The sequence below is a fragment of the Onychomys torridus genome, chromosome 14 (assembly GCF_903995425.1).
Source record: "Onychomys torridus chromosome 14, mOncTor1.1, whole genome shotgun sequence".
Lineage (NCBI taxonomy): Eukaryota > Metazoa > Chordata > Mammalia > Rodentia > Cricetidae > Onychomys > Onychomys torridus.
In genome coordinates, this window is record NC_050456.1 from 21,143,639 (window position 1) to 21,166,524 (window position 22,886).

Here is a 22,886-nt window from a genome sequence, read left to right on the forward strand (position 1 = left end):
AGGTTGACACTGTTTTGACAGCCAGTGGGTAGTTGCTGAAACTTGTGTTATGTCTGAATATAACCCTGTTTTTAAAAAGGACAAATGCCAATTGTTTTTCATTTTTGAAGTAACATTCCTCAAATTTCACATTCTAGTCTAGCCCAAGTATAATCTGAGGCATAATTGACAAGGGGGTGTTTCAGTTGAAGTGGTAAATAAATCCCAAGTGGTAGTCGCTGTGGTCACAGATAACGTGCCGGCACACCTGGGCTTCGTGCGGCTGCCTGGCATCTGAACTCAGGCCCTCTATAGGAAGCGCTCTACCCACTGAGCCACCCAGCCTCCTGTTCGACAAGGTTGAGCTTTTCTCTAAGCTTCCTAAAGTGACATTCATTGTCGAAATGTCTGCTTTTGTGTTTTGTGACACTAGTTTACTACCGGAATACCTGTAGATTTATTGGGTTTAGTTTTATTGAGGAGTGTCTTTAATGTACTGAGCTAATAATGTAGGAAAATTTTAAGACCTGCAGAAAGAGGTTACTAAAATGGAAATGTCAGATGATTTTATTGAGGATCTACATACAGTGTGTGTGTTAATGACTAAATAGGAAAAAAAATTGAGGAAGATCCACGAGTCTTCTATTGTTGTGAGATGGTAATTTTGCATTACATTGTGGGTTTCTTCTGCTCTATCTAGGGGTGGATGCTTATGGGGCTTAAGGGAATTTGGAGAGTCAGCACGAGAAAATAACCTTTAATAGCACTTAAGAATATGAGGAAGGGACAAAGGTCACCCCCCCCCCCCCAGGTAATTTAAATGTGTGAAGGATGTGGGTCAGTTCTAGTTATAAAGAGATTTTAGGGGTGTTGGTAAAGCTGTTAATATGTCTGTCTCAGTCTGACTCCAGGGTGGAGAAACCAGCTTCTTCTGACTGACAGTTTGTTTTGGGCACTGGCCTTCATCTGACCCAAAGCTCCTCTGCTTATCTTGAGGGAGACCCAGGGCTACATTTCAGAACTCTTTTGTTTTTGCTTTACCTGCTTGTCAGGATCCTGCTCTGCTGTTTTTCACACTTGGAATATCATGGCAAGGTGATACTCAACATAAGAATCTTAAAAGATGTTTGTTCATGCTTTAGACACCCTGTCCCTGAAGTATCTCAGAGACAGGTCTGTGAAGAGTTTCCTCGTTGTAGTTTATCAGGGCCAAAGTTCATCCATGTTTCTACTTGGTGTATACGCGTGTGTTGTGATTTATTGGATACACTTGACCTAACTACCTGTGTAGCATGTAGAATCCACTTTCCTTTGACATCCTGGAGCTAGGAATGGCTAGCTCTGCTGCACACGGTCTCGGTGGGGTCCTGACCTGGTGTGGTCAGGGCAGGAGCACTTGTTAAGCTGTCAGTAGCTTTTAGTAGCTCCTGTGTGTCCCACTGTTGCTTTGGTAGGTTGACAGCGAACGGTGCTGCTTAGATACATCTGTCCATTCTGTACACATGTGGCATAGCCCACAGAGCTTTGTGTTGGGGCTTAGCACCAGCCCCTGGAGGACACCGATGTCCCGCCACTTCAGACTTTGCTCGGTGCATCCGAGGGCTCGCTTCAGAATGCATAATTACTACAAGTACACAATGTTTGTCATGTGACCTGTCTGTTAAGATCATGTGCACCTTACATTTCTCTATTACAGTCTAGTCTCAGCTTAAACCAAAACAAAAGATCTTCTCAGAACCTTTGATCTTTTTAAACGTTTCTTGAAATCTTGAAGTTCTAGTTTTTACTATCCTTTCTGGTGAGAAGAACTTTTGTTAGGTAGAGGAAAGATAAGCATGTGAATTTATTAATAACGCTTATTTATGTGCCTTACGATGCCTCCACTTTTGAATATTATGCCCATTATGGCTAATCCATAGTTACCGTAATAGTTCACTAGACACCTTAAAAATGCATGTTTTCATTGAAGGAAAGTAGTCGGTTAAGTAGGGTGTAAATTGAGTTCTGAAGATGTAAGATTCAGGGAATATTCACCCATGAATCAGGAGACCCGTAGGAAAAGGCATGGCATAAACCATGGAGAGTTTTGATGGTCTGGGCTTTGCAAGGCTAATCCTTCCAAAAGAGAAAAAAAGAAGAGAAATTATGTGACACACACACACACACACACACACACACACACACACACAAAGCGGTGGGGTGGAGGGGGGAAGAAAACATGAATTTTGGATTGGGATGGGAGAAGATGGATTTGCTCCGGTAATATTATCATGCAAAACAATGCTGTACTCTGCATAACAGTACAAGGTTTCTTCCATAGTGGCCATGGTAGTGACTCAGTGATTTGTTTTTTAAAGGGTGTTTATTATGTGACACACCAGAGGAACAAGAACCTGCCGTTTCTCTGAGAGATTTAGTTTAGCATTACCCTTCTCCGGTTTTCGCTGTGGAGACCTCACTAGCGCACTAGTTGCTGTCCATTGTGGCCTGCAGTTGTATGGGCCCTTTCGTTCTCATGAAGAGGGGCAGGCTTCAAACCCTTCACATCATTACAGCCAGTGTTTGTAGTACTTGTTTGTAGTACTTGTCCTTACCAGCAGCAACGCTGATACCGCCACTCGCCTTGCTGCCTGGGTCCCTCTGCTTCCTCTTACACGGCCTCTGGCCTGTCAGGACCGTGGGGCGGTTTTCTCTCGTCATGGACGTCATGGACGGCCTGTGCTGCCACCGCCTTCCTCCCCACTCGGTCTTCCTCACAGCTCTCCGTTGGAATTTTCTTCTTCCGTGGTTTCAGATGTTGGCTTGTTTCCTCTCATGCTTCATATGTAACGTGTGTGTAGTCAGTCATACTTGACTAATTCTCTCATAGTTACTCTTGCTATATTTTAGGTATGCTAGCCGAAGAAGTTCTCTGCTTTGTGTACTTTAGATAAATTGCAGGGCTTTTTTCTCTCCCTGAATAATAAAGATAACTTAAGTACATTTTCTTAGCAGTTACTCTTTGTGATATATTTGACTGACTGTCTTGGACTATTTTATTTTATTTTTTTTCTGAGACAGGGTTTCTCTGTGTAGCCCAGGCTGGCCTCAAACTCACAGGGATCCACCTGCCTCTGCCTCCTGAGTGCTGGGATTAAAGGCGTGCCCCCAAAAGCAGCTTAGCAGGCTCACAGTTCAGAGGAATGCCGTCCATCATGGTCGGCAAGACAAGACCTGAGAAAAAGCCTTTTCCTTTTTCCCTTTTTACTCAGACCAGGACCCCAGACCCTAGGATAGTGTCACTGTATTCAGGATGGGTGTTTCCTCTGTTAAACCCCCAAAGACATACCCAAAGGTAGGCCTTATTAATGTCATAGGTCTGTCTTTTCTTTTTTCCCTTTTATATATATATATATCTCTGAAACAGGATGCTATCATGCCCAACAATGTCATAGGTATATTTATTGTTGTTTTGAGATAGATTCTCACTGTGGAGTTTTTGGCTGATCTAGAAGTTGCTCTGTAGACCAGGCTGGGTTCACACTTACAGAGATCAGTCTGCTTCTGCCTCCAGAGTGGTTGGATGAAAGGGCATTCACTTGCTTCTTGTTTTAGCACCTTGGTGACAACCAGCTCTTAGGAGGTTCGAACCAGCTGCACAGAACAGTCGTCACAGTAGCTGCTGCCTCAGGCCTGTACATTGTGTGCCTTTCATCAGCTCCCATCCAGAGTGAGACCCCATCTCTAAACAACACAATGTCTGGGCCTGAGAAGATAGAGCCTTCTTTCCAAGTATCGACGCCCTGAATTCAAAGAGATATAAAAGGTTTTGAATGATCTCACACCTATAGTCCAACTCTTGGGAGGCAGAGACAGGCGGATCTCCATGAGTTTAAGGTCAGCCTGGTCTACAAAGCGAGTTCCAGCCATGGTGTATACACAGAGAAACTATGTCTTGAGAAATGGAAAAAAAAGAAAAAAGAAAAAAGTATGTATGTATATATAAAATAAAGTATTTATAAAAATGTAAATTTGATGATATTAAAGTCTAAAGCTTGCAGGGCGGTGGTGGCGCACACCTTTAATCCCTGCACTCGGGAGGCAGAGCCAGGCAGATCTCTGTGAAGTTCGAGGCCAGCCTGGTCTACAGAATGACATCCAGGACAGGCACCAAAGCTACACAGAGAAACCCTGTCTCGAAAAACCCAAAAAAAAAAAAAAAAAAAAAAAAAAAAGTCTAAAGCTGAAAATTTATGTTTGATCCCTACTCTGAGGTTTGTGTGGTAGAAACATTAGGATGACCTTGGGAGACCCAAGGACAGTGACTGTAAGTCAGTATGGAGCTTGCAGAAGACTCCTTGGAGGTGGTAGCACTTGAGCCAAGCTTTGCAGAGTGTGCAGGCTAGGAGTGGTTCATGGAAGGGCTGCGGAGGCGCAGTGATGCTGAGGAGGCTCAGTGATGAGGGCAGCATAGCCCGAGGTAAAGAAGGGGCCAGTTGGTTAGCTAGCTCCATGATCTAAGTGAGATGTGATTATCCCGATTAAACACGTGGTAGTAGAAGTGGAGAGTAGACTTAAATGGGTGCTGTTAAAGAAACTGCACGAGAGTTGGGTGTGATAGAGTATGCCTGTAATCTCGGCCCTTGGGGGCTGGGGCTGGGGATCATGGGTGGCCTGGACTCTATAGAAAGAGCCTGAGAGAGGGAGTGGAGAGGTGGTGGGGTGGGCTATGGAGCAGAGGAGGGGGGTGGGGTGAGAATACGTGCTTGGTACTTTACTATTGATGAGTAGTAGAGGTACTTAGGACTTCAGATAGCTGTGTCATACATCCAATAGAGCTGATAGAAAAGGAATGCATTGAAGTAGAATGTGGTGAATGAAGGCTTAAGTATGTTGATTTTGACATCTGGAGGGTTAGAGGGGGTTGACTATTTAGATTTCAGGAGAGCTCAAGAGAGAGGACTGGGTGAAAGGTAAGGATTTGGGAGTTAGTAGTGTGTGTGTGTGTGTGTGTGTGTGTGTGTGTGTGTGAGAGAGAGAGAGAGAGAGAGAGAGAGAGAGAGAGAGAGAGAGAGAGAGAGAGAGAGAGAGAGTGAGTGAGTTTGGTTAAAATTCTTTTCTGATTTCAGCGAAGTTCTCTCCAGGGAACCAATGAGTTTATTGCGTCTACTTACAGAGCCTAAGTGAGGGCTTACTTACCGGTAGTGTGGCTGTTCTTCACCAGAAAGGCCACACCTAGAATGCTTTTACCCAGTAGAGATGAGGGCTTCCCTATAGCAATGAAGATACCCCCCCCTCCATTCTTCCTGGGAATATATACTTTCTCTCCTCCCTAAGGCACAGGCAATTAAGGCAGAGTTGGAAACAACAGAGAGTGGGGAGCATTTTGTGCCTCCTCTCCTTGAGGGGCTGTAACAGTCAACTAAGTCCAGCTAGCATAATCCTTTGGCACAGCTGTACAGCCGAACTCCTCAATATAGTAGTTGCTTGGCTCAGAGGATACTCATGCAACACAGTATGTATATGTGCATATATATGTTCGTGTATTTGTATGTGCATGTATATATGTGGGAAGTCATTAAAGTTAGTTTAGATCCAGTGGACCTTAATCAATGATAATTTTGCCACTCAGGAGAAATGTGGCAATGACGGGACATTTTTGATTGACATAATGATAGAATGCTATTGGCGTCCAGGGCACAGAGGCCAGGGATGCTGCTGAAGACTCTACATGCTCAAGACACCCTCACCCAGCAACACATCTGGCTAAAAAAAAAAACAGCTGCTAAAGTTGAGAAAAAGATTTAAACAAAGTAGCTCAAAAATTTTAGAAAGTCAACTATTTTACCACAAATAGAACTTAGGGAAATATGAACCTACAGAGAGCTGAGAAAGAGCGATTGAATACTCAAAAAGAAGACAGAGAAATAGTGGCACTCAGAAGTAGGGGAGGAGATAATTTTGGGTTGAGGTGTACAGCAACATTAGGTGGCTAGATATGAAACGAGAATGGAAAGTTATATTGTAAGCTTGCTCATATAGCCATAGTTTCAATGAACATAGCTGTTATTTTTAAGACTTCTGAGTATAGCTTGTATTGTGCTTCTTGAAGGAACATGTCTGACCTTTGGGAAATCCATCACTTAGGAATCATTTACTGGACATCTCTATTATAGTAGAGTGATTTGGTCTAGGGGAAAAGATGGGCAAGCCATGCATCCATACTAAAAGAGTCCAAAGTCTAACAGGAGAGATTAAGAAATGCAGCCCAAACATGAGTGCTATGCCTCTGTAGGATAATTTGAAATCGGATATGGTGACACCTCCAATGTAATTCCTTTAAAAAAAAATAAGTTTGTTTGTTTGTTTTACATCCTGGCTGCAGTTTCCCCTCCCTCCTCTCCTCCCAGTCCCTTTCTCCCAACCCCCTCTGTTCCCACCCCCAATCCTCTCCTCCTCCATTTCTATTAAGGAAAGGGCAGGTCTCCCATGAGTATCAACCAAACATGGCAGATCAAGTTGCAGTAAGACTAAGCACCTCCCCATGTATTAAGTCTGGACAAGACAACCCAGTATGAGGAGTAGGGTCCCAAAAGCCTGTAAAAGAGTTGTAGACAGCCCCTGTTCCCACTGTTAGGAGTCCCACAAGAAGACCAGGTTACACAACTGTCACATGTATACAGAGTGCCTAGGTCAGTCCCATGCAGGCTCCCTGGTTGTCAGTTCAGTCTCTGTGAGCCCAGGTTAGTTGATTCTGTGGGTTTTCTTGTGGTGTCCTTGATCCCTCAGGCTCCTACAATCCCTTCTCCCCTTCTTCAGGATTCCCTGAACTCTGCATAACAACATTATTCTTTTTGTTCCAGATTGTTTTTGTTATCCATGGTCTTTTGTCCTTCTATGAGAATTTTAAGTTTTTCATTTCTGTGATTCCTTTGATTGGAATTCTTATGGGAACTGTATTGAATCTTTAGATTGGTTTGCTAGTATAGCCATTCCCATCATAATAATTCTTAATAGTAATAATAATGATAAGTCCATGATTATGGGAAATCTTTCCATCTTCTAGTATTTTCCTCATTTTTTTCAGTGAATGTGTGTGGGCCTTGAACTTAGATTTTTAATTTGAGTTTAATCTTAAATTACATTTATTTATTAGTGAGTATATATGTGTGTGGGCACATGTGCTACACAGTACTTCAGTGGAGGTCAGAGAGCATCATGTAGGAGTTAGTTCTGTCTTTCTACCATGTGAGTCCTTGGGATCAGACTCAGGCTGGGCAGCAAATGCACTTGCTCTCTAAGGCATTTTGCTGACAAGTTGTAGCATATACATGGTTTTATAGCATCATGCATTCATCATTTGAAGAATATTAGTTAATTGACTTATACTGGTCTTCTAAAGTTATTTTATTTTTAAAATCACATTTGTTGATTAAATTATTGTCAAACAATTCTTTAAGTATTAGGACTTTGTCAAATTTGTGCTCAGATACAGGGTTTCTAAAGATTTTATTTACTTAAAGCCTTTCTTTCTCTCTCTCTTTTTTTCTTTTTTCTTTTTTGAAAACAGGATTTCTCTGTGTAGCCCTGGCTATCCTGGAACTCACTCTGTAGACCAGGCTGGCCTCAAACTCAGTGATCTGCCTGCCTCTGCCTTCTGAGTGCTGGGATTAAAGGAATTCGCCACCACTGCCCACCATCTTTTGTTTTTAATAGACAATAAATAGTGTCAGTTGTACTTTTGAAGCAATTGTTTCATTTTGTATGTCAAATACCCAACTCCCAGTGGCCTTTATTGTCTGTCTGCCTCCTAGGTAAAGATGATGCCCCATGAAGAATAGTTCATAGCACTGTGCAGGGCTCTCTGTGGGGGACAACCATTGTAATTCAAAGGTGCCTTGTTGTAGCCCCCTGTGTCACACACAAAGTCAAGACTTGTTCTCCAGAATTGAGATTTAATATATCAAAGTACTACACAGTTCACCACATTTTCAGTGGGTCTGTTTTTCCCTGTTAGTACCCGGCAGTGAAGAACACAGTGACTATAGGCTGCCACTGTTGTGACGGAAAGACCGCCATCTTTACCTTTCATGCTGTGTCTTTTCAGTGGAAAATAAAGCTGGGTGAGCGCCCAGTACTGTGGCTTCCCTCCAACATGCTGCCACTCCTGTGGGAGCAGTCACGCCTGTATTGTTATGTTGGAAGGTTTTTGGTCATCTCTAGAGAATCAGTAACCATTTTCAGTTAACTGATGGTTCAACCAAAAGGCAGAGGTCTCTGGTTTAGTAATGGTTGTTATGAGTTTAGGGTACTGTGGAACAAGGTTTTGTTTCTTCTGAAGTTCCGTGGAGGTGAGTGCTTTATAGGCAAAGCAGTTACATCTGGAGTGTGGAACATCAGCTACGCTGTGCGAGTTCTGTGGAGAGTCCCCTGGGTCCTTTCTTTCCTTTTTACTTTCTAGTGGTGTTGAGTTGTCAACTGTTGAAAAACCTCTAAATACACTGTCAAAGCTATTATACTCCAATACGATGGTAATAAAGCTCTCAAGTCTTGTTGGAATAAAGATGAAAATTGTCCCCAAGCTGCTTGCAGTTGGTTAATACACACAGATGCAACAGTGTAATGAATTGCATGCTAGCACATAAGTGCTCTAAATACTACGTAAGAAATCAGAGGAGGGCAGGATTGAGGACTGGGGAAGTAGAGAATGGTTCCATGAGGATGATAGCCTACACCAGACTTTAAGGGCAGTAGGGAACTGGCCTGGGATCTTAATGCTGTGACAGGGTGCTATGGTAAGACCTTGGACTTCAGAGTGAGATTGACCCGGCCCCCAGTTACGATGATGCACTTAAAGAGCATCTGTGGGTTGAAGGTCACTTTGTCTCTTCCTGTGACTTGTGAGACCTTTCCTCTGGCTGATGGGAACATAAGCTGTCTCTGTCTGTGTGCACTGTCTGGAACTACACAGCTGCCCCTCCCTGGTGATCTTTTCCACATCTCACTTGTTAAGACTTGTCAGCTTCCTCCTGCAGCTCTGGGGTTTTCTCTCTAATTAGCTCTCACCTTTTTGTACCCTATCTCATGAATTCTAGTTCCCTTGGTTTCCCCTAAATTTGACTCTCTTTCTCAGTGTATTGAGGATTTATTGTCCTCTGTTTTCATCTTGAATGGCCGGAGTGGTGAACTTGGTATGCTGTAGGTCTTGTCTGACTTACTTTTCTCTTTTCAGGGTTTGTAGTTTTCTAGCTTATTGACCATGGCCTTCCGCAGACTTTTGTACAGTTTCTTAGTGTTTTAAGTGTCTTTGTATTTGTGCATGTATATATGGACAAAGTTTCTGGAATAAATCCCATTCTATTAACTATTTTTAAAGTTTTTCTACATTATCTTATCTGTCTCTCCATCTGCCCATCCTTCCATTCATCTATCTAGTATCTGTCTATCTATCTATATCTATATCTATGTATCTGTCTTTCAATATATCATCTATATATCTATTATCTATCATCTGTCTATCTATCTATCTATCATCTATCTATCCATCCATGTATGCATTCATTCATTTGTCTGTCTGTCTGTCTGTCTATCTATCTGTGTACACATGCTACAGCATGCTTCTGGAGGTCTGAGGACAAGTTGTATGAGTTGGTTCTTTCCTTCCACTGTGTGGTTCTGGGGATCAAACTTAGTTCATAAGACTTGGTACCAAGTCCTCTTAGTCATTGAGCCGTCACTGGCCCTCCTGTTAACTCTTTCATGGTCAAATGTTCTGCTCATAGTTTTCACTACTACATATTTTTCTTATAAATTCTTTCTGTGGCATAAAGAAAGTCAAGATAGCAGGATAATCTGTTATTTCTTTCCTCCCTCTCTTCCTTCTTCCTGTTCTCTCCCTTCCTTCCTTCTCTCTCTTCAGAATCATACTGTTGTGTAATAATCTTTTTACACACTGAAAAGAAGTGCCATTTGGATTAGTTTAATAAAAAGCTAAACAGCAAATAGCTAGGCATGATTTTGGGGGCAGGGAAAATGCTGGGAAGAAGAAGGGCAGAGTTGGGAGGAGACGCCAAGGACACACAGCAAGCAGCATGGGCATTACAAAGTAAAGGTAACTCAGCCATGTAGAAGAAGTAGATTAAAAGAAATGGGTTAATTTAAGTTATTGAGGTAGTTGAGAACAACTCTAAGCTATCAGCCAAGCTTCCATAATTAATAAGTCTCCATGTAGTTATTTGGGAGCTGGCAGGTGGGACAAAAAATTTTGCCCAGATCATATTCTGTAGCCCAGGCTGGCTTTGAACAAACCCATTTGGACCTCTAGGTTCATGTCTCAGCCTTCTAAGTGCAGGGATTATAGGTGTGATCTACCTACCACTTCTTATCAGTTGCTTTCCATGAAATCTCACACACACATACACACACGCACGCATGCACACACACCTCACATTTTATTGTGCTCCACATTTAGTATTTTCTTTTGAAGGTTTGTGATAACCCTTACTTGCTTGCCTTATGTGACACTCTTGGTGGTGTGTTCCAGCAGCATCTGAGCCCGTATGTCTGTGTCCCATTTTGGTAGTTCTAGCAATATTTCAAATTGTCATCATTATATTTAATGGTGGAGTGTGACAAATCGGCTTTGTTGTTACTGTTGCAATTATTTTAGGGTGCTGTGAATTGATAAATGGTGTATCCCTTCTTTCTCCTCCTCAACCTTCCTATGCATTGAGACAAAATGTATTGAAATTTGCCCAGTGAAATTTGGCCCTTGATGGCCTCTGAGTGTCGATGTGGAAGGAAGTCACAGCTCTCTCACTTCATATCCAAAGCTAAAAATGATTCAGCTTAGTGAGGGGCATGCCGAAAGATAAAAGGGCGGAAGGTTGGGCTTCTTAACATTGAGGAGCCTAGTTTTGAAAGCAAAGGGAAAGTCTCAGAAGGAGGCTAAAGCAACTGCAGTGAGCATGGGCGACAGTAAGAACCTGACAGCCTGTCACTCATGTGGATCTGGATAGATGATCGAACAGCCGCAACATCTGCTTAAGCCAAAGCCTATTCCAGACAAGGTCTGATTGTCGTCTGTTCTAGGAAGGCTGAGGTACCTGAGAAAGCTGCATGGCAGAAAGTTGGAAGCTATCAGAGGCCGGCTCATGAGACTTAAGAAACTTTCACCATATGAAAGTGCACGGGGAAGCAGCCAGTGCTGATGATGGAGTTACAGCTGCACCACAGGTTTACAGTATAGATTAAATAGCCTCCTACTGTATACACCACAGGTTTACAGTATAGATTAAATAGCCTCCTACTGTATACACCACAGGTTCACAGTAGAGATTAAATAGCCTCCTACTGTATACACCACAGATTGACAGTAGAGATTAAATAGCCTCCTTCTGTATACACCACAGGTTCACAGTAGAGATTAAATAGTCTTCTACTGTAAGAAGACAGCTAGCCTTTCATAGGACAGTGCGTGGCTTCAAAGGGTAGACTTCTTATCACTTTATTTTCTGGTTTGGTCTCCATGAGAACTCCCTGGTTTAATTCTACTTTCTTTGATAACCTTTGAAATATTTGTACACTGTGATCATGGCTTTAAGTTTTTTCTTAGGTGAGCAATTTCAGGTCATTAGCATTTCCTTATTTGATGTATTTCTCAATACATTTTAGTTATCAGCATCCCTTGAACAGTGTCGCCCTTAAATGAGCCGGCGCCGCTGCGAGCCTTGGTCTCTGGCACGTGCTGAAAGGAGCATGGTCAGTGTGTTTTCAGTCACCCAGCACTAACTAGTGAGCGCCACAGTGGACTCGGAAAAGCTGCGCTTTGGCCCTGTCTCTACTTCTTCTTGTTCTTGTTTGTTTTGAGGTTTGTTTTCTGAAACAGGGTCTTGCTGTGTAACCAAGGCTGGTCTCCAACTCATGGCAACCCTCCTGCCTCATCTTTCCAGGAGCTGGGACTGTGATAGGTGTGTCAACCATAACTGGCTACTTCATTCCTTTATGCTTAAGCTTATATAATTCCCGTAATTATGAAGTAGGAAAATGCAAACTGTGTCAATCACATCCCTTCTATCGTTTCTTCTCCTTTTGGTTATTTTTATTCTCCACTCTCCCCAAAATGTCTAGGTTCCCTATCCCAGAGGAGTTGTCCAGCAGTTCACCACTGTGGGATACTTGAATCTCTCCATTGCAATTTCATTTATGTATATTCATTAAGAACAACTCTGCACTCTTGGAAGTTTGGTTATGATATTTATCTTCCCATTTTGCTATTTAGCTAGTTTTACCCACACTGAAAAATGTGGACTGTCTCTCAGCATTACTTAGATATTTAGTTTCCTTTAGAAAGAGATTATCTTCTATCTTTTATGGTTAGTTAGGTGTCAGGAATCATTCTTGATGAGGGTCAGCTCTTGGAACTGTGATTTATGTCATCTAGTTGCTGATTATCATTTTCTAACAGTTATAGCAGTGAGTGAGCTAGAATATGATTTCTCTGTTGCATCTTCTCTGTCAGCAAAATGAATGTGCTGTGGTGTTGGTCCAGATTAGAAAGACGAGAAAAGACAGAGAAGCCAGTAAAGAACTTAGATAAGCTTGAGTGTTGTGAGAAGATCTTGTCCATTGCTGTCTAGAAAGCTCACACCTGGCTGCAAAGGACAGCCTTCCATGTCAATCACACTGGCTTTCTGGTTCTGTTCCCGTGAGAATGATCTGTTGTAATTCTGCTTTCTTTGATAACCTTTGAGATATTTGTACACTGTGATCATGGCTTTAAGTTTTTTTCTCCGCTGAGCACCTTCAGGTCTTCAGAGAATGTCATCAATTGAAAGCAGGTAATTAAAAGTTTGTGTTGACAGAGTGGGTAAAAACCTGAAAGGGTATTATGCTGTATTGAGTTGCAAGAAAATGTATGGATTTGAAAATTCTTAACACCATTAGCGGGAACTTTGAGGCAGGATGATCTTGAAATAAACCCCTTGATCCTGGAACTCTGTCGTGATTTTCTGACTAATAATCCAGATTCCTACAGCATATCTTGATAGCACCTTTAGAGATAAAGTCAATAAATACATCAGGTTTAACATTATCTATTAATAATTGTGAAACTAACTACACATGTCTCTTATTAAAGATGCTTGAAGCCTTTAAGAAGACATAACTGGAGAAGCTGAAATGTTAGCTTTTGTTTGTTTTTGAGACAGGATCTCAGACCAGGCTGGCCTCGAACTTGCTATGTAAGTGAGAATGACGTCGATCCTCCAGATAGGACCACAAGCAGGTGCCTTCATGCCTTGTGCAGTGTTGTGCATTGAACTCAGGGCCTCTTGCATGGTAGGTAGGCTCCTTACTGCTGAGCTACATTCCTCAGCCCTAGCTTGATTATTTTAATTACAAATGTTTAATTACATTAAAAATATGTTGTATATTAGCTCAGATAACATTTGGTTGCAAATGAAAGAAAGTCCAATACCATAGCAGTAAAAATCAAGAAACTACCACAGGAGAGGTTGGTAGCCACCCAGTACTGGTGCAATGTTTCTATTCCACAAAGTTACTAGGGGCCCAAATCTCTTCTACTTCACCATTTTATTATACTTTGGAGGGTTTTAATTTGAAAGGTATGAAACAATTTGGTCAAGCTCTTCAGCCGTGTTAGAATGTTTAAGATGAGCTGGCATTAAGATAATTGAATTTATTCCACTTATTAGCTGCATTAAATTTATATGAGTTGTGTATGTATTTAGATAAATTTTGTTGTTATGATTTATAAGAGAATCATGGATACAGTTGAGAAGCTTTAGAGAATTAGTGTACTTCATTTGTAAATATAGTTTTAAACAACTTAATTTTACTAGTTTTATAATTGAAGATAATTGTTTTGGGGAATTTAATCTATAATGAATTGATTGAATGAATATGAAGAAAATATCCAAGTAATTTTTATTTCAATACTTATTTATTAACTGTATAAACAACAAGATTTTCATGGCAAACTAAAGGCCTATAAAAGAGCTTGAAAACATGTAACCTTAGATATTAAATATAAAGAACTATAGTATAATGGTTAGTTTTGGGGGTGTTGCTTTTTATTATTTATTTTTTTGTTTTTTCAAGACAGGGTTTCTCTGTGTAACTTTGTGCCTTTCCTGGAACTCACTTTGGAGACCAGGCTGGCCTCAAACTCACAGAGATCCGCCTGCCTCTGTCTCCCGAGTGCTGAGATTAAAGGCGTGCGCCACCACCGCCTGGCTGTATAATGCTTAGTTTTAATTGTCAACTTGACACCATCTAGAGTCACGTGAGATGAGAATCTCAATGACTGATTGTCTGGATCGGGTTGGCCTGTGGCATGTCTGTGGGTCATGCTCTTATTTGCTTTAATTGAGGAGGAAGACTCCCATCCCCCATTGTGGGCAGCACCATGTTGGTGTTTGGGTCCTGGACCATATAAAGTGTAGAGAGGGGCTAAGCACAGATGAACACACAAGCATTTGTCCTTCTCTGCTCTTGGGTATGATGAGATTAGCCACTCAAGTTCCTGCCTTGACTTTCCAGCTAGGATAAATTGTGACCTGCAATTGTGGTTAAAATAAACACTCCCCCTGACTTGCTTTTTGTCAGGGCATTTTATCACAACAGCAGAAATGAAAGTGGGACATATAGATAACAATTTTTGCATGAAAAGGTTTCCTAAGTTAACATTAGAGAAGTAAGCATTAGGAAGCAATATGCACACATGCAATTAGGCCTTCCAAAATTAAAACAAAAAACAAACAAAAACAACTTTCAAGTATATATACACATTTCTGTTTTGTAGGAGCAGATAATGTTTTTAATCTGCATAAAAGTTATCATTATACTTTGGTAAGTTAGGTGTTTGCTTTTAGGAGATTGAAGTGAAAAACTCACTCCTTCATGGGCAGTTGTATGGTCAGAAATATCAGCCACACTCAGAGGAAGTAGCCAGACATGAGTGATGGGCGTCCTGATACATCCCAGTGACTGTATTTATATACAAAGAAGCAAACTAACTCAGCATCTTTTGGAAATGAAGAACATTTTCAGATTTAATGTGCATTGGTACTTCTTAGAGACCCAAGTATTATTAAAACATGTGTGTTTTAAAACTTTTGAAATATTGACTTTCTTCCAGATATTTGGATGTTTATTTAAAAGTCAAGCTACCTCATACCCTTCCCCTAGGTTTTTTAAGTCTGAGTAATATTTCTTGAGGAAGAACTGTCTTACAATTTTCTGCTCTTAACTGATGGAATGGGACAATGTATTTGCAATCCATGTATGTGACAAAGGGTTAAACTCAAGAGTCATGTGAGGAATTTGAAGCAAGGAAGCAAGCAATCTGACTGGAAATCGGGCCAAGATTTAACTAGACACTTCTCAAACAAGATACACAAACAAATGGCCCCACAGGTGTATGAAAAACATACACCACCACGAATGCACAGGGAGAAGTGCTAATTAACACTACAGTGTGGTATCACTTCACATCTGGTAGAATGGGATGTTCATAATGGTAGGTAGTAGTGTGCTCTGGTAATCAATAGGCAAATACTAAAGAACATGAGACAGGAAGCTGAAGTCCTGAGTTAGCCTGGGCTACATGAGATTCTGTTGGAAAAAACACAAACAAAAAAATGAGTCATGATGTGGATGTGGAGAAAGTGAACCCATGCGTACTGTTGGTAGAAATGTAAATTGTACATTGATAATGGGAAACAGCACGGAGGCTACCAAAAACATTAAAAATAGTTATCATATATTCTAGAAACATGTTTGGGTATATATCCAAAGGAAATTGCATCTGTATGTTGATGAGTTCTGCCCTTCTGTGTTTGTTATAACCTTATTCAAGAAAATCAAGTTATAGAAAAAAAGTCAGCAGATGAATTGATACAGAAAATGTACTTTATATTCATAATGGAATACTACTCAGCCATGGTAGGGTAGCCTTCCATTTTTAGCCACCTGAATGAATCTGGAAAATATTGTGCTGAGTGAAATAAGCCAGAAAGGTAGACACTGTATTATTATCTCACTCATATGGAATCTCCAAGAACAAAGCTGAGATTCAGAAAGAACAATGGCGGTTACCAGGGATTGGGGGGTGGGCAGCAGGGAGATGTCACGTGTGCTGAGTTGTCATCAAGCAGGAAGAGGTGGCAGGCTCAGAGGTCTGTGGTGCAGGGTAGTGACTGCAGTAGTGATGAGCTAGTGCTTGGGAGGGCTCGATGTACAAAAGGAAGCACGCGAGGCAATCAGTATGTTAGGTTGCTTGAATAACCTCACAGCATATATGTGTGTATCCACATATCACTGTGTATACCACAAGCAGAGAGTCTCATGCTCATTGAAAATCGGAGAGTAACAATACCTTTTCTTTAGACAAATGATGCTTTTTAGACAAATGCTGGTTTTTCCTCTTTAGCAATAATATTTCCAATATTATTATAAAATTTATAGGATCATTAAGTTTTTAGGGTACTTTAAAAATTGTGATGTTTTCACAAAAAAATGTCTGGGACTAGACCAGGTATATGCTATTCTTTTTGGGCTGGTTTTGGCTACAGGCTCTTCTGTAGTGATTTTGTGGGTAGTGTCAATATTTATTTCCACCTAGATTTTGTATTTCATGAGGACGTACGTGTCTGTCTGTTTTTGCCCTTCTATCTGTCTCTGTTCTCCGTGGCTTATGTAAGCATTCAATAAATATGCAGCAAGTGAAGAGAAACCATTCTTCTGTATGGTGAGGATTAATTGAGCCTCTAAATTTTGAAAACAAAAATAATTGACATGTCTTTTTTTGGGATATAGCTATTTTTATTTGTGTGTGTGTATGTGTGTGTGTGTGTGTGTGTGTGTGTGTGTGTGTGCGTGTGTGTGTGTGTTTTGAGACAGGGTTTCTCTGTGTAACAGTTCTGCCTGTCCTGGAACTCAATTTGTAGACCAGGCTGGCCTTGAACTCACAGAGATTCACCTACCTCTGCCTCCCAAGTGCTGGGATTAGAGGTGTGTGCCACCACCGGCTAGAGGGTATTCTCTAGAGCTGTTAACAGCCCTGCTGGTTTCATGTTCTGTGCCTGATGTCACGAGTCCTCCAGATTTCACTTGGTCATGGCGTCACCAGTGTTGGTGGTTCTGTGCTTATTTCTTCAGTACTTTCATTTTTGATCTGGCTGTGCTGCCATATGGACCATGTAAGCTTTCAGACCAGATGGTAGTAGAGTAAGGCTCCTCATATCTATACTAGACATTTGTGCCAAAAATTGTCTCTTAGTATTTATTAGTAATGTGTTGTCTTTTATAATTTTAATTATAACATGTTTATTTGCATTCTGTACCTATACCTTATATATCACTTTTATTATGCAATAATATGTTATAGTTCTCATCAGTTTTAAAATAAATTTGCATTTTTATGCTTTGTGTCTGTCTTAGTTAGGGTTCTGTTGCTGTGAAGAGACATCATGACCACAGCAGCTCTTGTAAAGGAAAACATTTAATTGGGGCTGGCTTACAGTTCAGAGGTTTAGTCCATTATTGTCATGTCAGGAAGCATGGAGGTTGGAGGCACACAGGCAGACATGGTGTGGAGAGGGAGCTGAGAGTTCTCCATCTGGATCAGCAGGCAGCAGAAGAGAGAGTGACACTGGGCCTGGTGGGAACATGTGAAACCTCAAAGCCCACTCTCAGTGACACACTTCCTCCCACAAGGCCACACCACCCCAAGATGCTACTCCCTGTGAGCCAGTGGGGCCCATTTTCATTCACACCACCACAGTGTCTGTTCCTTTTCTTTCAAATCAGCTGTTTCTGTCATTCTTGTAAACCACATGTTTTGTCCGTCATAGTAAGGCTGATGCCATGTCATTGGCTCTGTACCTGTTAGGTTCTGTTTAAGTCCTCCATCGTTTCTTTGTGCTGGCAGTCATGCTGCCAGGCTTGTGTTATAGTGTACACGTCTGTCAGCATTTCAGTCAGCAAAAGAGCACCGTCTTGGCTTGGACTATCTTTTCCATCCTTCTGTGTCCTACAACTTTTTGCTGTCTCTCCTCAAGGCCATGCCGTAGAGACTTTCAAATTCCAGCTCAGGAATCCTTTGAACCCATAGCTTCCAGTTCCTGCTGAAAAGGAATCATGTTGTTTGAATAAGAATGGCCCTATATATTAGAATGCTCTGTCATTAGAGTATGGCACTACTTGAGAAGGTAGGAGGTGTGGCCTTGTTGAAGGAAGTGCCCCCCTAGGGTTGGGCTTGGGGTTTCAAAAGCCCAGGCCAGTCACAGCCTCCCTCTCTCCCTGCTGCCTGTGGATCTGGATGTAGAACTCTCAGCTCCTTCTCTAGCACCATGTCTGTGTGTATACTACCCTGCTCCACACCATGATGATAATGGACTAGACCACTGAACTGTAAGCCAACCTCAGTTAAATGATTTCTTTTAGAAGCTTGCTGTGGTCATGGTGTCTCTTCACAGTAATAAAACACTGACTAAGAAAGGAATTTTAGAAGAGAGACCAGTTTAGAGCCTGAAGATGGAACAGGTGCTTTCTACTCAAGCATGCCAAGCTCAGTTTGATCCCTAAAATCCACATAAAGGAGAGAGTGGACTCCACAAAATTGTCTTTAATATCTGCACTTGTACTATGGCATATGCTTGCCCACCTTAATAGAATAAATAAAAATTAACGGGGGGGGGGCACTTTTTGAGACAGGTTCTCTATGTATTCTGGCTGTCCTGGAACTCATTATGTAGATAAGACTGGTCTTAATCTCACAGAGATCCACCTGCCTCTGCCGATGAGTGCTGGGATTAAGGATACCTGGCTAATAAAAATAATAAAAAATTTAGCCCAAAAATGTACACCAGTTTTGCATGTCATATAAATTTTTAAGAAGGTCAGAAGTGTTACCGTGTAAAGAGAAAGATTGGGGATAACAGAAACTCAGTAAAAATTTGCCCAATAAACAAAAATGTCAATTGTACTTTTTGCTACTAGTAGTCTAGATAGGATCATTTCATACACTAAATTCACAGACAAGAACATGAGATACCAGCATTCCTTGTGTGTTCTGCCATTTGTATTCTAATGAGCTAGCAGTTTGTCTTTAAATGAACTTAAGTTTTTGTTTGTTTGTTTAAAAATAGTACTTCTTTGAAGTTTTTTTAGGTCAGCATGAAAAGTGATGGGTTTGATTAAAGCATCCTCCTGTATACTGTTCATTGTAGAATGGGTTTTTATTTGTAACCCACCTCTGCCTGCCCTGTTCTTTTGAGAACCGTTTGGTTCATTAGATCATTTATTGAGCAGATGATTCAGCCTAAAGGATTTAGCCTTCTTGATGGTAACCCCTGGTCTGATACACAGTTGGCAAGGATTTTTACTGCATGGACCACATCTTCATCTTCATTGTGGTGAATATTTCCTTGGCTGTGCAGATGTGTTTTAATTCCATGTAGCCCCATCTGTCAGCTCCTGGGATTATCTCCTAAGATATTGGAGTCCTTCTCAAAAAGTTTTTGCCTATGCTAGCATTCCAAAGTGTTCCCTCTACCTTTTCCTTTAGCACTTTCAAAGTATTTGTCCTTACATTTGATCCATTTTGAATAGATCTTTAATGGACTGTTTTTGGGGTGGGGTGGAGTATAGGGCAGGGAAGATGGATCTAGTTTTCCAGCACCCACAAGCCTAAGGTGTTTTTTTTTTTTTAAGCTGAGGATCGAACCCAGGTCCTTGTACTTTCCAGGCAAGTTCTCTACCACTGAGCTAAATCCCCAACCCAAGCCTAAGTTTTTAATGTAATTTATTTGAGTCAGGTTGTTTTCTTAATAGAATCTCAATAGATCTGTACCCCATTTTTAAATTGGATTATTTGTTTTTTAATATCTAGTTTCTTGAGTTCTTTATATATTTTGCATATTAGACTTCTATGGGATATGGAGTTGGTAAACGTCTTTTCCCATTTTGTAGGCTGTTTTTTGGCTAATTGGTGGTGTCTTTTGCCTTACAGAAGCTTTTCAGTTTCATGAAGTCCCATTTGCTGTGGAATAATCCCTTTGTACACTGTGAAAACTTGTTACTGTGATTGGTTTAATAAACAAGCTGACTGGCCAATAGGTGAACAGAATGTTAGCCAGGAAAGCCAAATTGAGAATGCTGGAAAGGAGAAGGGTGGAGTCAGAGAGATGCCAGTAGACACAGAGGAAACAGGACATTTAGAAAATGAGATAAGCCATGTGCCACATGACAGAGGGTAGATAAGAAATATGGGTTAAAGTGTAAGAGTTAGCTAGTAACAAGCCTGAGCTATTGGCCGAGCATTTACAATATTATGTGCCTGAGTGGTTATTTGAAAATGGCTTCCAGCACAGAAAAACTCTGCCTGCTCCCATTTATTAATTGTTGATTTTAGTTGTTGACCTGTGTTATGGGTGTTCTGTTCAGAAAGTTGTTTCCTGTGCCACTGCGTTTGGCTGTTCCCTACTTTCTCTTCTATCAGGTTCAGTGTGTTTGGTTTATGTTGAGGTCTTTGGTCTGCTTGGACTTGAGCTTTGTGTGGGGTGATAAATATGGATCTATTTTCATTCTCCTACATAGAGGCATCCGTTTTGACCAGCACCATTTGTTGAAGATGCTTTCCTTTTTCCAGTGTATATTTCTAGCTTCTTTATCAGAAATCAGGTGTCCATAGGTGTGTGGATTTATGTCTGGGTCTTCAGTTTGATTGATCAACTTGTCTGTTTTATGCCAGTACGATGAGATTTTTATTAGTATAGCTCTGTGGAGAGCTTGAACTCAGGGACCTTGATATCTCCAGTAGTTCTTCCATTGAAATCCCAACACAATTCTTTACAGACCTTGAAAGGAATTTTCAACTTTATATGGAAAAATAAAAAAAAAACATGATAGCTAAAACCCTGAATTATAAAATGCCTTTTATTTAAATTTGATGTTTCTCTATTTATTTTTCATCCAATTTATCTATAAATTTAGAGAAAGGGGAGTATTTAGAGTACAAGGTTTGATGGATATGTTTTATGCTGTTTGTATTTTGGAAATCCAGTTTTCCTTTTCCTGTAACTGTGGCAGATAGTTTTGCATGGGGCAGTAATCAGGGTTGGCACTTTTGATTTTCCAATGTAATTTTCCAATTACTGAGAAATTAGCTTTTATTCTGATGGGTTTTCCTTTCCATATGACTTACATTTTTTCTCTTGCAGCATTCAGTATTCTTTCTGTGTTATATGTACTTAATGTTTTAGCTATGATACCCCATGTGGAGTTTCTTTGCTTGTCTATCTGGTGTTATGTTGCCTCGTGTATCTGTGTGGGTGTGTCTTTCCTTAGTTTGGGGAAGTTTTCTTCTATGATGTCCTTGAACATCTATTTTTATCCACTGACCTGGGATTCTTCTCTCCCACCTATGCCTATAATTTGAAGATTTGGTCTTCTCATTATGGCCCACAGTTCTGCACATTCCTTTCCTTTGCTGGTGTGTTCCCATTCCTCTATTTTAGTTTTGAATCCTGATTATTTTAACTTCTCCTCGATCAGTTCTACTTGTTACGCTTTCCCTTGAGTTTTCCAGCTGGGTTATTGAGTTTTCAATCCCTTCCTCATTTCTACTTGAGCTCTCTTCAGTATTTCTGTCTTCCATTGAATTTTATTTTCAAATTCTGGGTTTTATTTGTCATTTCATTCGGTCCTATGTTTGTCTTTTCTTAGTCATCACACACTTATTTTCTTGAAGTTCATTCTTTATGAACTCATTGAGCTGTTTCTTTGTGTCTTTCTTAAATGTCTTCAATTCTTTGATGTTCATGATTTTTTTTTTATATTCTGTGGTTTTAAATTCTGTGTTTGTTCTCATTGATAACATTTCTGTAAGGATGGTGGATTTTTTGGGGGGGATATTATCTTGATCTTTTATATTGTTTGTGCTTTTGCAATGAGACCTGGGCATGTGAATTTCTTTGGTTAGTTCTGGGTCTGATATGGGCACAGAAGTCTGGACAGAGCATAGGGCTTGTAGGTCAGGTGGGCCTATGGTATAGGTGTGATAAAGTTAGGTGGTCTGCTATACAGGATGTGAGTGTTGTTCCAATTGTGGAACTTTGGGGTGGCTGCCTGGGCTGACTACATTAGGCCAGAGCACAGGATGTGGCACCTGTCCTAGATCTGGGGATTGGAGAGGGTACATGGTGGGGATGGTCTGGGCACTTTCTAGACTGGGTCCCATTGCAAGATGTGCAGGGTTTACTGGGCCTGGAGGCTGAATGTGCAGAGGAGGGATGAAGTTAGGTGGTAGGAAACTGTCTTTGCTGGTGGCAGGAAGCACCTCCTAGCCAAAGTTTAGAGGTTGGGAGTATCATGTGCCCTGGCCAAAGCTTGGAGATTGGGAGTGATACTGCCCGAACTAGGCTGGGGCACCAAGATGCTAGACCTCAGCTAGAACTGGGCCTTGGGGAGGGTATGTGGATGATAGGATTAGGTGGACCCTTCAGACTGGGCCCTGGCTCAGAGCATGTAGGAGTACCACACCAGTCAGAGAGGTTGGATAAGGGAGAGGTGAAGTCCTAACATCGTGTGGTGAGAGGCTGTAGCTAGTGTTCCTGCCTGGCCCAGGGTCAGGACAAATCTCTCTCACTTGCCTGTCCCATAGCCGCTCAGACCCAACCAAGTAAACACACAGAGACTTATATTATTTATAAGCTGTATGGCTTCTAGCTAGCTGTTCTTATATCTTAAATTAACCCATTTCTGTTAGTCTATAAGTTGCCACATGGCTTGTGGCTTACCGGTGTCTTACATGTTGATACTCATGGTGGTGGCTGGCAGCGTCCCTCTGACTCAGCCTTCCACCTCCCAGAATTCTCTTCTCTGCTTGTTCTGCCTATACTTCC

At 41.2% G+C, this 22,886-nt stretch overlaps 1 protein-coding gene across 4 annotated transcripts in view; it reads left to right on the forward strand.

Moving 5' to 3' along the window:
- The window catches only part of Nubpl (nucleotide binding protein like), a 198,427-nt gene that overhangs the window by 48,716 nt on the left and 126,825 nt on the right, over positions 1–22,886 (forward strand). The window lies entirely within an intron of this gene.